The sequence below is a fragment of the Pleurodeles waltl genome, chromosome 1_2 (assembly GCF_031143425.1).
Source record: "Pleurodeles waltl isolate 20211129_DDA chromosome 1_2, aPleWal1.hap1.20221129, whole genome shotgun sequence".
Taxonomy (NCBI): domain Eukaryota; kingdom Metazoa; phylum Chordata; class Amphibia; order Caudata; family Salamandridae; genus Pleurodeles; species Pleurodeles waltl.
The window spans coordinates 979,459,671-979,473,044 of record NC_090437.1 but is presented as its reverse complement, the minus strand read 5'-3'; positions in this window follow the sequence as shown (position 1 = coordinate 979,473,044).

Here is a 13,374-nt window from a genome sequence, read left to right as displayed (position 1 = left end):
AGGTTCTGAAATGCTGACACTTTCTCTTTTTACCTATCTTTTGCCCACTTTAGCATACAGTCTGAGATTATCTTTTTCCAAACTATTTTTGTATTTTTCCTGCATGTGTTTTTCCCCACACATGTATTTCTTTAATTTGGTTAGTTGTAGGGTTGACCTATGCCCAGCTCAGAAATTATTGACTCTGCTAATATGAAATGATCGATGATTGTTAAATCCGAGCAAACACTTATTTCTGTTTATCAGCTATTTTTCAGTGAGGATATGTATTATTCTTCCTGAATGCCTAGTTTTGTTAACGTTAGTTTGCCTGAACGTATTTTGTTGCCTTGGGCAACCCTTGGTGATTATGTATCTTTATAATTTGGTTTTGCGAATAGTGCACATGACTTTAAGCTTGTGCTTATGATAAATCCCTTAACTTTATTTTGACTGCAGTTTTCCTTCCGTGCCCTCATTGGTCATGGTGTTTAAATCAGTGGGTTTGTATTGAAATTTTATAGATGGTTTTGCCACACTACTTGCTTGGTCCAAAGATTAATCAACCTCGATCAGCATTGATTCCGGCGCAGGATGAAATTGCTACCACAGTTACTTCACACAATAATAAAAAATTTCAACACAATTGTGTCTGCACAATACACTTCTAAAAAGTTTACTGCAGCTCACAGCTGACCTCCCAATTGTGGGCACTTCTATTAAATCTCCCCTACGTATCCATTCATTGTTCATTGGTGTTCCTAGGCTTTGGATTTCTCATGGTATGACAGCATCAAATTCCATGTTGGGTACAAAAGAATCTTATAAATTACTTCTATCTAACCACTAGAATTTTATGACACTTGCTAATGTACAGTGCCAGTAGCTCATGTTCCCTTTTTGTGGCCTTCTGCGGTGTCTGAAATGCCAACTAGCGACTGTGTGTTGGTACCACAACCGGCAAAGCAAGTGACTCAAACGATGAAGAGGCTATCAGTGTGCATATGTAAAGCCGCCCTGCCAGCCGGCACAATTAAAGCACCATCAGTGCCCCAACTTACCTCCTCTGGATGCCTGCATCAGCGAGGCTTCCCCTTCTCTGCAAGTGAGAGCCACGAGACCCTCAGCATCAGGAGAGCTGTCGAAGCATGTGTACAGCGGTTGCAGCGCCACCTAGTGGCTATTTCCCAGCCCTGCACCCATCATACCCTGCCAAAAAAAGAATGACTTGTCTCTGGCAGAGAAATCACAGAACACAAATGCAAGATCCCGGAGGGCCAGGTCAACTGTGGGCAGTAAGATCGGAGACACCAGGCGTGACAGGCATAAAGGATATGTTGTGTTCCCTGAAGGGCGGGGCCCTGCACTGAGGAAAGGTTTGGAGAGCGGTCCTCTCCATCACATCGGTTTCCAAGAAAGCAGAAACCTAGACTGTTCCAAATGAGGCAGTGTGAATGAGCTTGCATATACTGCCACAAGCACAGAATCAGCGGGTGAGAGCAGCCCACGTGTGAATCTCCAGGTTTATGTCACCCCATGAGATAGATTGCAAAGCAGGATTGTAGGAAAATGCCACTGCTGGCATGGTTACCCCCTAACTTTTTGCATTTTGTTGATGCTAGTTATGATTGAAAGTGTGCTGGGATCCTGTTAACCAGGCCCCAGCACCAGTGTTCTTTCCCTAAAACTGTACCCTTGTCCCCACAATTGGCACAGCCCTGGCACACAGATAAGTCCCTTGTAAATGGTACCCCTGGTACCGAGGGCCATGTGGCCCGGGGAAGGTCTCTAAGGGCTGCAGCATGTATTATGCCACCCTGGGGACCCTTCACTCAGCACATACACACTGCCTCACAGCTTGTGTGTGCTGGTGGGGAGAAAAAGACTAAGTCGACATGGCACTCCTCTCAGGGTGCCATGCCTACAACCCACTGCCTGAGGCATAGGTAAGTCACCCCTCTAGCAGCCCTTACAGCCCTAAAGCAGGGTGCACTATACCACAGGCGTGGGGCACAGCTGCATGAGCACTATGCCCCTACAGTGTTTTAAGCCAAATCTTAGACATTGTAAGTGTAGGGTAGCCATAAAGATAGTATGGTCTGGGAGTTTGTCAAACACGAACTCCACAGTTCCATAATGGCTACACTGAATACTGGGAAGTTTGGTATCAAACTTCTCAGCACAATAAATGCACCCTAATGCTAGTGTGGGCTTTATTGAGAAATGCACACAGAGGGCATCTTAGAGATGCCCCCTGTATAGCAGCCCAACTACTAACGCAAGGCTGACCAGTTTCTGCCAGCCTGCCACATCCAGATGGGTTTCTGGCCACATGGGGTGAGTGCCTTTGTGCACTCTGTGACCAGGAACGGAGCCTGTAGTGGGTAGAGGTACCTCACACCTCCCCCTGGAGGAACTGTAACACCTGGCGGTGAGCCTCAAAGGCTCAAGCCTGGTGTTACGGTGCCCCAGGGCACCCTTGCTAGTAGAGATGCCGGCCCCCTGTACACAGCCCCCCTTTTTGCGGCAAGTCCGGAGTAGATAATGAGAAAAACAAGGAGGAGTCACCCTCCAGCCAAGACAGCCCCTAAGGTGTCCTGAGTTGAGGTGACCCCTGCCTTGGAAAGTCTTCCATCTTGCTTTGGAGGATTTCCCCTAATAGGATCAGGGATTTACCCCACTCCCCATAGGGAGGAGGCACAAGGAGGGTGTAGCCACCCTCAGGGACAGTAGCCATTACCTACTGCCCTCCAGTCCTAAACACACCACTAAATTGAGTATTTAGGGGCGACCCTGAACTCAGGAAAACAGATTCCTGACTACCTGAAACAAGAAGAAGGACTTCTGACCTGAAAGCCCAGAAGAGACGACGGAGACAACAACTGACTTGTCCCCTGCCCTACCGGTCTGTCTCCAGACTCAAAGAACCTGCAACAGCAACGCATCCAGCAGGACCAGTGACCTCTGCCGACTCAGAGGCCTGCTCTTCGAGCCAAAGGACCAAGAAACTCCTTTGGACAGCGGCTCTGTCTGAACATCCAAGAAGAAACCATCTTTAAAGGGACTCCAGCCTCACTCCGGAAGCATGAGTCCCCAACACTCTGCACCCGATGCCCCCAGCTCGTGCCCAGAGAATCCAACACTGCAGTGAGGACCCCCAGGCGACTACCACGATGTGGACACCCTGAGACGACCTCCCTGCACCCCCATAGCGACACCTGCACAGAGAATCCGGAGGCTCACCCTGACCACAACTGCCCAGTAACAAAGAACCCGACGCCTGGAAGAAGCACTGCACCCGCAGCCCCAAGGCCCGAGAGAAACCAACTACTAGTGCAGGAGTGACCAGCAGGCAGCCCTCATCATTGCCCAGTTGGTGGCTAGCCCGAGAAGCCCCCCTGTGCCTAGCCTGCATCGTCAGAGTGACCCCCGGGTCCCTCAATTGATTCCAGTCTAAAACCCGACACCTACTTTGCACACTGCACCTGGCCGCCCCTGTGCTGCTGCAGGTGTATTTTGTGTGCCTGTTTGTGACCCCTCCCAGTGCTCTACAAAACCCCCTGGTCTGCTCCCCGAGGACGCAGGTATTTACTTGCTAGCAGACTGGGACCGGAACACCCCTAGTCTCCATAAGCGCCTATGTTATTTGGGCCCTACTTTGACCTCTGCACCTGACCAGCCCTGTGTTGCTGGTGCTGGGTGTTTGGGGTTGACTTGAACTCCCAACGGTGGGCTGCCTATGCCCTGGAGACTGAACTTGTAAGTGCTTTACTTACCCGATAAACTAACTTGTACTTACCTCCACCTGGAACTGTTGAGTTTTGCAGTGTCCACTTTTAAAATAGCTTATTGCCATTTTTGCCAAAACTGTGTACCTTATTGTTTTACTTCAAAGTTCCATACTTACCTATGGCAAGTACCTTACAATTTATGTATTTACTTGAATTCTGAATCTTGTGGCTCTAAAATAAATTAAGAAAATAATATTTTTCTATATAAAACCTATTGGCCTGGAGTTAAGTCTTTGAGTGTGTGTTCTCATTTATTGCCTGTGTGTATTCCACAAATACTTAACAGTACCCTCTGATAAGCCTACTGCTCGACCACACTACCACAAAATAAAGCATTAGTAATATCTATTATTGCCACTAAGAACCTCTAAGGGGAACCCTTGGACTCTGTGCACACTATCTCTCACTTTGAGATAGTATATCCAGAGATAACTTCCTACAAGGGTCATGAACAGCTTGTGGTCAGACAGGAAACAGAGACTGATCAAGTGGGATCTGCAGTGCGACGCACACCCCGTGTGGTAAACGGCCACCATTGCAAAAAAGAAGGAACACGCAAGGCACAAGCAGAGGACACCCACAAAGAGAGACTGTCTACCCCTTCCACCACTGCCTGGCCTGGCACCAGCTAACAAGAATGCACCCCACAAAGATGACAGACGGACAGTACAAGATCAGAGGTGCAGAGAGCGTCACACCTGGAAATCTGACAGCACAGCAGGAGCCCTGGAAAGAGAGCCCTCAGAGAACGAGAAGTAATGTTGGGCAAACGAGGACGCATCAGCCAGCCACCCCAGCACCGAATGGCCTCAGCATTTTGCATGGAGTGACAGACCGTGCCGAGCACACCCGGACTTAGGTAGGAACAAGTGCTGCAACGGCGTATCCTTGAGGCGCAACCACTACGTCCTTGTGTAGAGGATGAAGGAAGGTGACCCTTCATCCAGGGAGCTAAACACCAAGAAGAACCCTCAGAAAGGGACAGGAACTGTGAGAGATCCGCGGCAAAGAGAAACAGTCCTATGAACAGGATGTAACTAGGGAGGTCCCTGTGAAGAGCAGATCACAGTGAGAGGCCTGGTCAGAAGAGTGAGGAGCGTGGCATAATGCCAAATCGCGGAAGAGAAGAGGAGAATAAAGTGTCATAATGCCACATCGTAAAAGTGGTGAAGAGGAATAGAGAGTGGCATGACACCATATCGCGAAAGAGGTGATGAAGAGAAGAGAGTGGCACGATGCCATATAATGAAGAAAAAGAAAGAAGAGAGAAAGGTGTGCGACAAACCTATCACACAATGATCCCGACAACCACAGGTGTGTAGGAGGAAGGAAGAAGAGTGACAAAACCGAGGACTCGTGCTACTACCAGAGGGTACAGCCAGCAACATAAGCCACTGGGGTAAAGCCACCAGGTCACTGGAGACAGCACAGAGGAAGTACCAAAAATAAGCCGCTGGAGTGCACGAACCACATAGCTGCCATCACTTCACGGTGCGAACCCCCAGACATCTGTCACAGCCTGCTTGTTAGAGATGGCATCCCTGCTAGCAACTGCACATGCCAAAGAAGAAGAACTGCATCAATGATGTAACAAGTCCAGTGGCCATGAACTTCCTCCAGTCATCCTAACTCCAAGTAAGACTTCGCCACCTGTAGAACAAATTGCTTAAAGGTAAAATTGTCACCTTTACCAGGTGCATCTCCAGAACCATTTACGGAGCATAGCACCAGCAGAGAGCATCTGCCTGCGAAACATCCAGAGATCGAGGCATTCCAGGCACAGTGGGAGACTCACCATCCAGAGACAATCTGTTAGACCCAACGTGCAGCTGAGACCGGCTGAAGAGAGCATACCTGATCATTGTATCACCTACCCTTGTGGTTGCACTAGCGATTTGGGCGTGGCCCTGTTGGGAGTTCTGCAGTGACTCGTTTGTGCGGCCTACGAGAGGCATCATACAGCCCAAGCAGACTCGTAGCAATGCAGCGAAAAGGGCCTCAAAGGCATTCCTTGTGAGGTATCCTGGCACGAGAGAGGAGTCTGAAGCTGCTCCAACGACAGGTACCGGGAGGCACCGAGGACTCACAGGGAGATGTCCTACCACCGTACTGTAGTACCCGTGTTTGAAGGTTTGCCTTTTGGGGAGCCAGGGCACCTCCATGGAAATCTCTGGACTCCACCACTGCTCCTGATGCACCCCCAAATTGAACTGTGTAAATAGAAGCCAACACCCTGAGACCAGGTGGGACAGAGTAACATCGCTCAGGTGGACTGAACCCCTACTGACATGTGATCGAGAGATCTGGACTCTATGCACACTGCATTTCGTACCCAGAGTCATCTTGTTAAACTACGGCTGTGAGCTGGGATGCCTGTTCCTCCCAGCGGCACCTGTCCATTCGTCATGTCCTGCGGACTGCCTGAAGAGATTCAGTGGTGTTTTACTTTGTTGTTCATTCTTTCTCACAGGTTGGACTTGTTTGTTTTCTTTCAGTAAAGTTTGAGGGGATGTAGCGACCTGCTGGACACGTTCTAGTGTTTGGCATTAGTTTACCAGCCACTTTCTGAGAGCTGGCCTGTCATAGTCACCCCACACCCATCCATCACAGGCATCACTGGTCAAATGTAGTTTCGCTACATTAACATATTGAACACCGTGAATGAAGAGGGTAGCGTTCACATTGGTTCGTTTGCAGTGCAGCAACTCCTATAACCATTTACCTCTCTAATTAAAAAATAAGTAGTTATCAAAAGAAATATGCCCACCAATCAAACTTTAAGACCTGCTATAGCAAATGTCTTAACTAGAAATAATTAGTGAGTGTTTATGTATTTTGAAAAATGAATTTTGTAGAAAATGAATAAATATAGAACAGTAATGCACACGTTTGAAAATGTGACTTTGGAGAATGGCCAAAAATGGTCACGAAATGTACTAATTAATGATTAATACTTATGAAATATTGATAAACGTTTTAGATTAATGTAGTAATATGTCATATTAAGAGTTATGACGTATGCTATAACTTTATTTAATTGTAGGCCTTAACTTAGCGAGTGTCTTGGCCTAGTTTTGCCAGGCCTCATGCAGAAGTTGTATTTCTTAGTGATTAATAAAAAATGCTCAAAGAGTGAACTAAACTGTGAAATGTCCATTGTCTTGTTAAAGTGCTTAACTGAAGCTTCTGTGAGAACCAACGGACAGAAGACGATGTTCCTAGTAATGTAACAAAATGTGTGTAATGTGTGTGAGATGTACTTTCCAAGGACGCGACCAATGAAGACACTGACTCCCTCATATGGCAGCCGTGGCGCTGACGTGCCACTGCGCGCCTAAGGCAAGCCCGTTCGCGCCCGTCTACGCCCAGACCGTGCCCAGCGCCAGTCCCCCTGGCCCACGCGCCCCCGCACCACCAATCACCGCTACACGGCCAATGACCTCCATGCCCTCAATTTTGACAAAAATGGATCCTGGAAGTGAAACTGAACTGCTGAAAGAAGAATTGGTTATTTTTGATTTTTGATGCAAGTTTTCTAAATTCCCTCTGCTTTCTGATTCTTTACAGATCATGGCTGATTTAGATAAGCAGGTTAGAGATGCTAGGCGCTGTAAATCTATGAGCATTGGTTTGGCAATTATGTGTGGGATAGTGTTTATGGTATTGATTGTGGGTATGTCTGTTCTTGACGCGAAAGGAGCAAACCATAATTCTGCTTTTGAGACTACTACACTAACAGCTGGAGAGAAATTTAAGTTGGATGAGAAGTATTTGCATGATTATACTAATGCACAAGGAGAACTTTCTTCTAACATCTTCTATCGCTTATTGAGTGAGTATGTTGAGATGATGGATGCAAAGGATTGTCTTGTGTGTACGCAGATTCTTTCGTCAGTCGAGGAAGGAGTCACCTACCATAGCTTATCGTTAACTTATGGGATAAGTTGTAGTCTGCTACTAACAATGTTCTATAACCAGGAGTATATTCAGTATTTCTACTCTAATCATGATGTTGTTTTTTCATTTGTTCCTATCATTAGGTATTTGAGTAGAGTAGCTAAGGATAATGACATAGTGTTACTTAGAGGATTCTTTGAGCCTACATTAACATTTGGCACAGCTTATGCGCACAAGAATAACCTAATATGTTTGCTTACACCTTTAGAGAAGAGCTTCTTAAATCATACTGATGACAGGAGAAATGTGCTAAAAGAGAAATTAGAAAAGGGCTTAGAGGAAAGGACTTACAAGAATGATTATGCTTATACTGCAATTAAAATGCAAGGGAAATTAGCTTTAGATGCATTACACGTAGGGAAGCTTTGCATATATAGGCCAAAATCGCACACTGACACTTTATTTGTGGATATGAGTGAATGCAGGCATGTTTTTTTGTTTCAGAGTAAATGGACATTTATGTTGAATGGGCAGGACCCTGCGATTCCAGGGATCTATTATATTTGTGGACTTAATGCTTATTACCGTCTTCCAAGAGGATGGTACGGGACATGATATTTGGGGATAGTTTTCCCAAAGATTTATCAAATGGAGGATTTGAAAACCTTTCCGAAAGTGACTGAATTACATCATAAGAAACAGAAGAGGGAGTCCTTTTCTGCAATAGTGGGAGATGTATTTGATGCAGTGATTCCTTCAGTAGGAGTAATTCTGAATTAGATCAAGATTCAAAAGTTGTATACTATTGTGGATAACATGCTGACAAAAAAGTTTTCAGGGGCTATACTCCTGACAGATACTGAATTAGCTACGGATAGAGCTACGGCTCCAAAATTGTCTTGCTTTAGACATTTGTTTTTAGCAAAGGATGGCGGAGTCTATAAAATGATTAATTATCATGGGTTGTCTATTAGGTATATGGGAAGTATGCAAATTATGTAAAAGGATTAAATTGAAAAAGTCAAAGAATAATCAGAGGAGGGAAGAAAAGAAAAGGGAAAGAATGTATAGAGAAAATTCAAGGAGAAGACAACATTTTGAAGAAATTGAATTATAAAGTTGTGGGTGGTAATTGGTGTGATGACACATTTAGCCATCAAAGGAGGGATTGCTGAAGCAGGTGTCTGAACTAGAAATAATTACTGAGTGTTTATGTATTTTGAAAAATTAATTTTGTAGAAAATGAATAAATGTAGAAAAATAATGCATGCGTTTGAAAATGTGACCTCGGAAAATGGCCACCAATGTTCATGAAATGTACTAATTAATGATGAATACTTATGAAATATTGATAAACGTATTAGATTAATGTAGTAATATGTCATATTAAGGGTTATGAAGTATGATAAAGCTTTATTTAATTGTACGCCTTAACTTAGTGAGTGTCTTGGCCTAGTTTTGCCAGGCCTCATGCAAAAACCTTATGTCTTAGCGGTTAATAAAAATGCTGACAGAGTGAACTAAACTGTGAAATGTCCATTGTCTTGTTAAAGCGCTTAACCGAAGCTTCTGTGAGAACTAACTGCCAGGCCTCATGCAGAAGTTGTATTTCTTAGTGGTTAATAAAAATGCTGAAAGAGTGAACTAAACTGTGAAATGTCCATTGTCTTGTTAAGGTGCTTAACCAAAGCTTCTGTGAGAACCAACGGACAGAAGACGATGTTCCTAGTAATGTAACAAAATGTGTGTAATGTGTGTGAGATGTACTTTCCCAGGACGCGAACAATGAAGACACTGACTGGAGAGGAAGCCGCAACAAATTTTTTATCTGACAAGCCGGATGATGAGGACATCGTAAAGTGGACCAATCAACTTCGTGTGAAGAGCAAAATATTAGAATTCATAGATTTGGTATAGACATATTATTGAGCAGTGTATGAATGCACGATTAATTGACCAATAGGGAATTAAGGTATAGTTTAGGTGACTTTGATATAACAACGCGACAGAGGAGAATTATTCAGATTTTAGGGAATTACTGCGATATTGAGAGAAGAAGAGACTTTAGAAGAGATTTGAGATTCTGTTATTGGGCTCATACACTCTGACTGAGAGCCTGATGCTTTGCTGATCTAATTGATGACCTGAGGACGAAGACTGATTCTGCTTGCTGACCCATGCCGTGGATAGGTAGATATGACAATGTGACTGAATTCCATTTTTATGCCTTTTCTTTCTAGGTACCAACTGTGCTGTCTTGATAGTTTCCCTAGCTAGATGTTTTTTCTAAATTTGTGTTCTAAATTGTTTTGCATGAAGGCCCAACATGCTGATGCTAATCTGAGTTAGATGAGGGTCTTCACATGACGACTGACAGGGTCAGATTGGGGTAAAAAAATGGCCCGGGCACCCCAGAAATAGTGGCCCACATTCATGGATCACAGTGTTTCATGAAATAATGCTGGATTAATATAAGGGAGTCTCATTTTTGCAAATATGTGCGGTAAATAAAGCATTTGAAGCTTATAGTGGGTAGCAACATTGGTCAAGACAAGAAATACTGTATCTTTAAAAGCTGAATACATACTTATAGTGTCAATCAAAGAAATCTAGCTCAAACCCAAGATTTAAGGTTTTAGGACAGCTTGCATTGGTCAGTCCTCTGGGTACAGGAGTGGGGGTGATAGGTGAATGTGATTGTCCTCTGGGTTTGGTGACCTGTGGTCCTTCTGGCTAGACAGAGTTACAGAAAACAAAGGGCTAGGTAAGCCTGATTAGATTTGGAGGTGTTAATTGTGGCCTGCCTTCTGTCTGGGCCGCAGGAACTGGAGTGGGCCACTGAAGGCCTTGGTTCAAGCCAGGATTCCCTTCTCAGAGGGAGGAGATGACCGGGCATAAGGAGTTGAAGAAATGGTTGGAAACACAGTGTATTGAAGCAGGTTCTCCTGTGAACCTGCAGGGCTGATTACGTCTTTGCTTAGTCCTCCTTCTGCAATGTTTTGATTAAATGCTGCTGGTAGTGGGAATTGTGGAATCCATGTGCTTTATTGCTCTTGCCTAGCAAAAATAGGCATGGAAATTAGAAAGCAGGAATGAAATCTTTAATTATCCCTTCCGTACAGAAACCCCACTTTGCTGACTGGATGAGAAAGGGGTGAGGGGACAGCCTGGACACACAAACCCCCTACAGGTCTTGTATTTTCAGTGCCATCTTAAGGATTTATGGGGGCCCAGGCAGAACCTATTTTGGGGCACCTATTCAGAAGAGCTGTGATTTTCTAATATCAATTTTCAGTAAATGTAAGCCTTCATCATGTCAAACAACACTATATTATATGTTAGCCTTCCAGAAATGGGGGCATACAAAAACAGCCAAAAGCTGGGGCTACCTTGCATCTGCCAGCCAAATAATACCACAATAAAGCTTGGATGAGCATTAATTAAAAAATGTAGACTCAACTGCAAAAAGAAACGGTTTTGTCATGCAAAAACAATTCTTTATGTGCAAATCACTATCTAATCCACCAGTTCCTCCCATTCTAGGAAAGACACAGTAAGGGTGGCTTGGTGGACCAGGGCATAACATTAAAACATATGCACATAGTGCTCAGATTGTAGCTTTGATGGATGAATATCTACAATCTTACATAAATCTCTCTTCAACACGTTCCCTCATGCTGCAGTCATGAAAATCAAAGTACTACTCTGAGGATTTTCACTGTTATATTGGGTGAAATTAAATAATGTTCTGCTTAATTGTCTTCCCCTGCCTTGTCCCTCCTTTCTTTCACTGGTTTGACAGTAAGCTCCTCCTCTGCTGAGTAAGCAAAACTGAAAGGACAAAGAGGTAATGAGAATTTTCTAGTGAGATGTAGAGGGACAAGGGAGGTAAAGCTGAGATGATATAGAGAGATGAGGACACACAGGTAGGAAGGGAATGATAAGGAGGCCAGAAAAAAGATATGGAGATGCAGGAAGAGGTGGATAGGAAAAAGGATGTAGAGTGATAGATGAGGTTTTGGAGTGAGGCAGAGAGGTAGATACATATAGAGAGAGCTAATAATAATGAAATGTAAGTAAGAGGGTGGGGTACACATTGGCGTGAAGTAGAAGGAACAGTAATGTAGGAAGAGGGTTGCTGCAGGAGTACCCAGGCAAAAATATGAGGCAGAAATCTACGGAAATGCAAGATAGAGGCTGCTGTGAGGTAGAGAGAGGGGCAAAATGATCATTAAGGTACAGATAGATTGGTTAGGTAAAGTGTGATGTTCGGTAGAGAGAAAGGTAGCTTGAGAAAAGTGAATATAAGAAACAGAGATTATTTGTAATAAAAAGAAGTGAAGTAGAGACAGAGGTGAGGTGGAGAAAAATAGTGGGAATTGAGATAGATAAAGAGTCAAAGTGTGAGGAAGAGCCAGAGAGGTGATGTATATGGACATAAAAAGAAAGAACCAACAATGTGAAGCACAGAAGGTATGTTTAAAGGTGGACCAGAGAGAAAGAGATGGAAGACAGAAAGAAAAGCAATGATAGTTTAAAAAGATGGCTAGAAATAGTGAAAGAATTAGTGATAAAAGAGTACGGTTCTGAGAGAAGCAACACAATGGGATTAGAGCTAGAAACAAGTGAGAGGTGAGGTGAGGTGAAGGAGTGTTCAAACGATAGGAGAAATTGAGAGGTTGGGAAGTGTGATAGAGGGAGAAATGTGACGGGAGAAAGATGAGGTAGTGTATGAAATGTGAAGTAGGGAGAGAAATGAGGAAGAGAGATAAGTGAGAAAGGTAGAGAGAGCTGAGACATTCAGATAGAGTGGTGAGGTAAAGAAATAGATTAAACAAATGAGGCAGAGAGAGTGAGAGAGACAAAGCAGGTGGAGGAGCAAGACAGTGCAGTAATATGAAAAGGACTGCCAGGTGCTGAGAAAGGGTGAGGTAGTGTCAGGGTAGGGAGGGTGTGGAGTTAGACACAGAGGGGGTGATTCCAACTTTGGCGGGCGGCGGAGGTCCCCCGCCAAAGTTCCCCCGACAGAATACCGCTATGCGGTCAGAAGACCGCCGCGGTAATTCTGAGTTTCCCGCTGGGCTGGCGGGCGACCGCCAGAAGGCCGCCCGCCAGCCCAGCGGGAAACCCCTTCCCACGAGGAAGCCGGCTCCGAATGGAACCGGCGGAGTGGGAAGGGTGCGACGGGTGCAGTAGCACCCGTTGCGATTTTCAGTGTCTGCATGGCAGACACTGAAAATCCAGGTGGGGCCCTGTTAGGGGGGCCCCTGCAGTGCTCATGCCATTGGCATGGGCACTGCAGGGGCCCCCAGGGGCCCCACGACACCCCTTACCGCCATCCTGTTCCTGGCGGCCAAAACCGCCAGGAACAGGATGGCGGTAAGGGGGTCGGAATCCCATGGTGGATTCCTCAGGGCAGCGGAAAACCGGCGGTACACCGCCGGTTTTCCGTTTCTGACCGCGGCCGTACCGCCGCGGTCAGAATGCCCTTGGGAGCACCGCCAGCCTGTTGGCGGTGCTCCCGCGGTCGTTGGCGGTCAGAATGAGGACAGGGAGGTAGAGACAGGTGGGATTCAGAGAGGTGTACTTGTAAAAAAGAGGTGTGGTGGACAGAAATGTGGTAGAAAGGGCTGAAATAGAAATTAGGGGTAGATACATAAATTCTAGATATCAGTGAAAATCGAGGGAAAGTAAAGGTTTTAGGTAG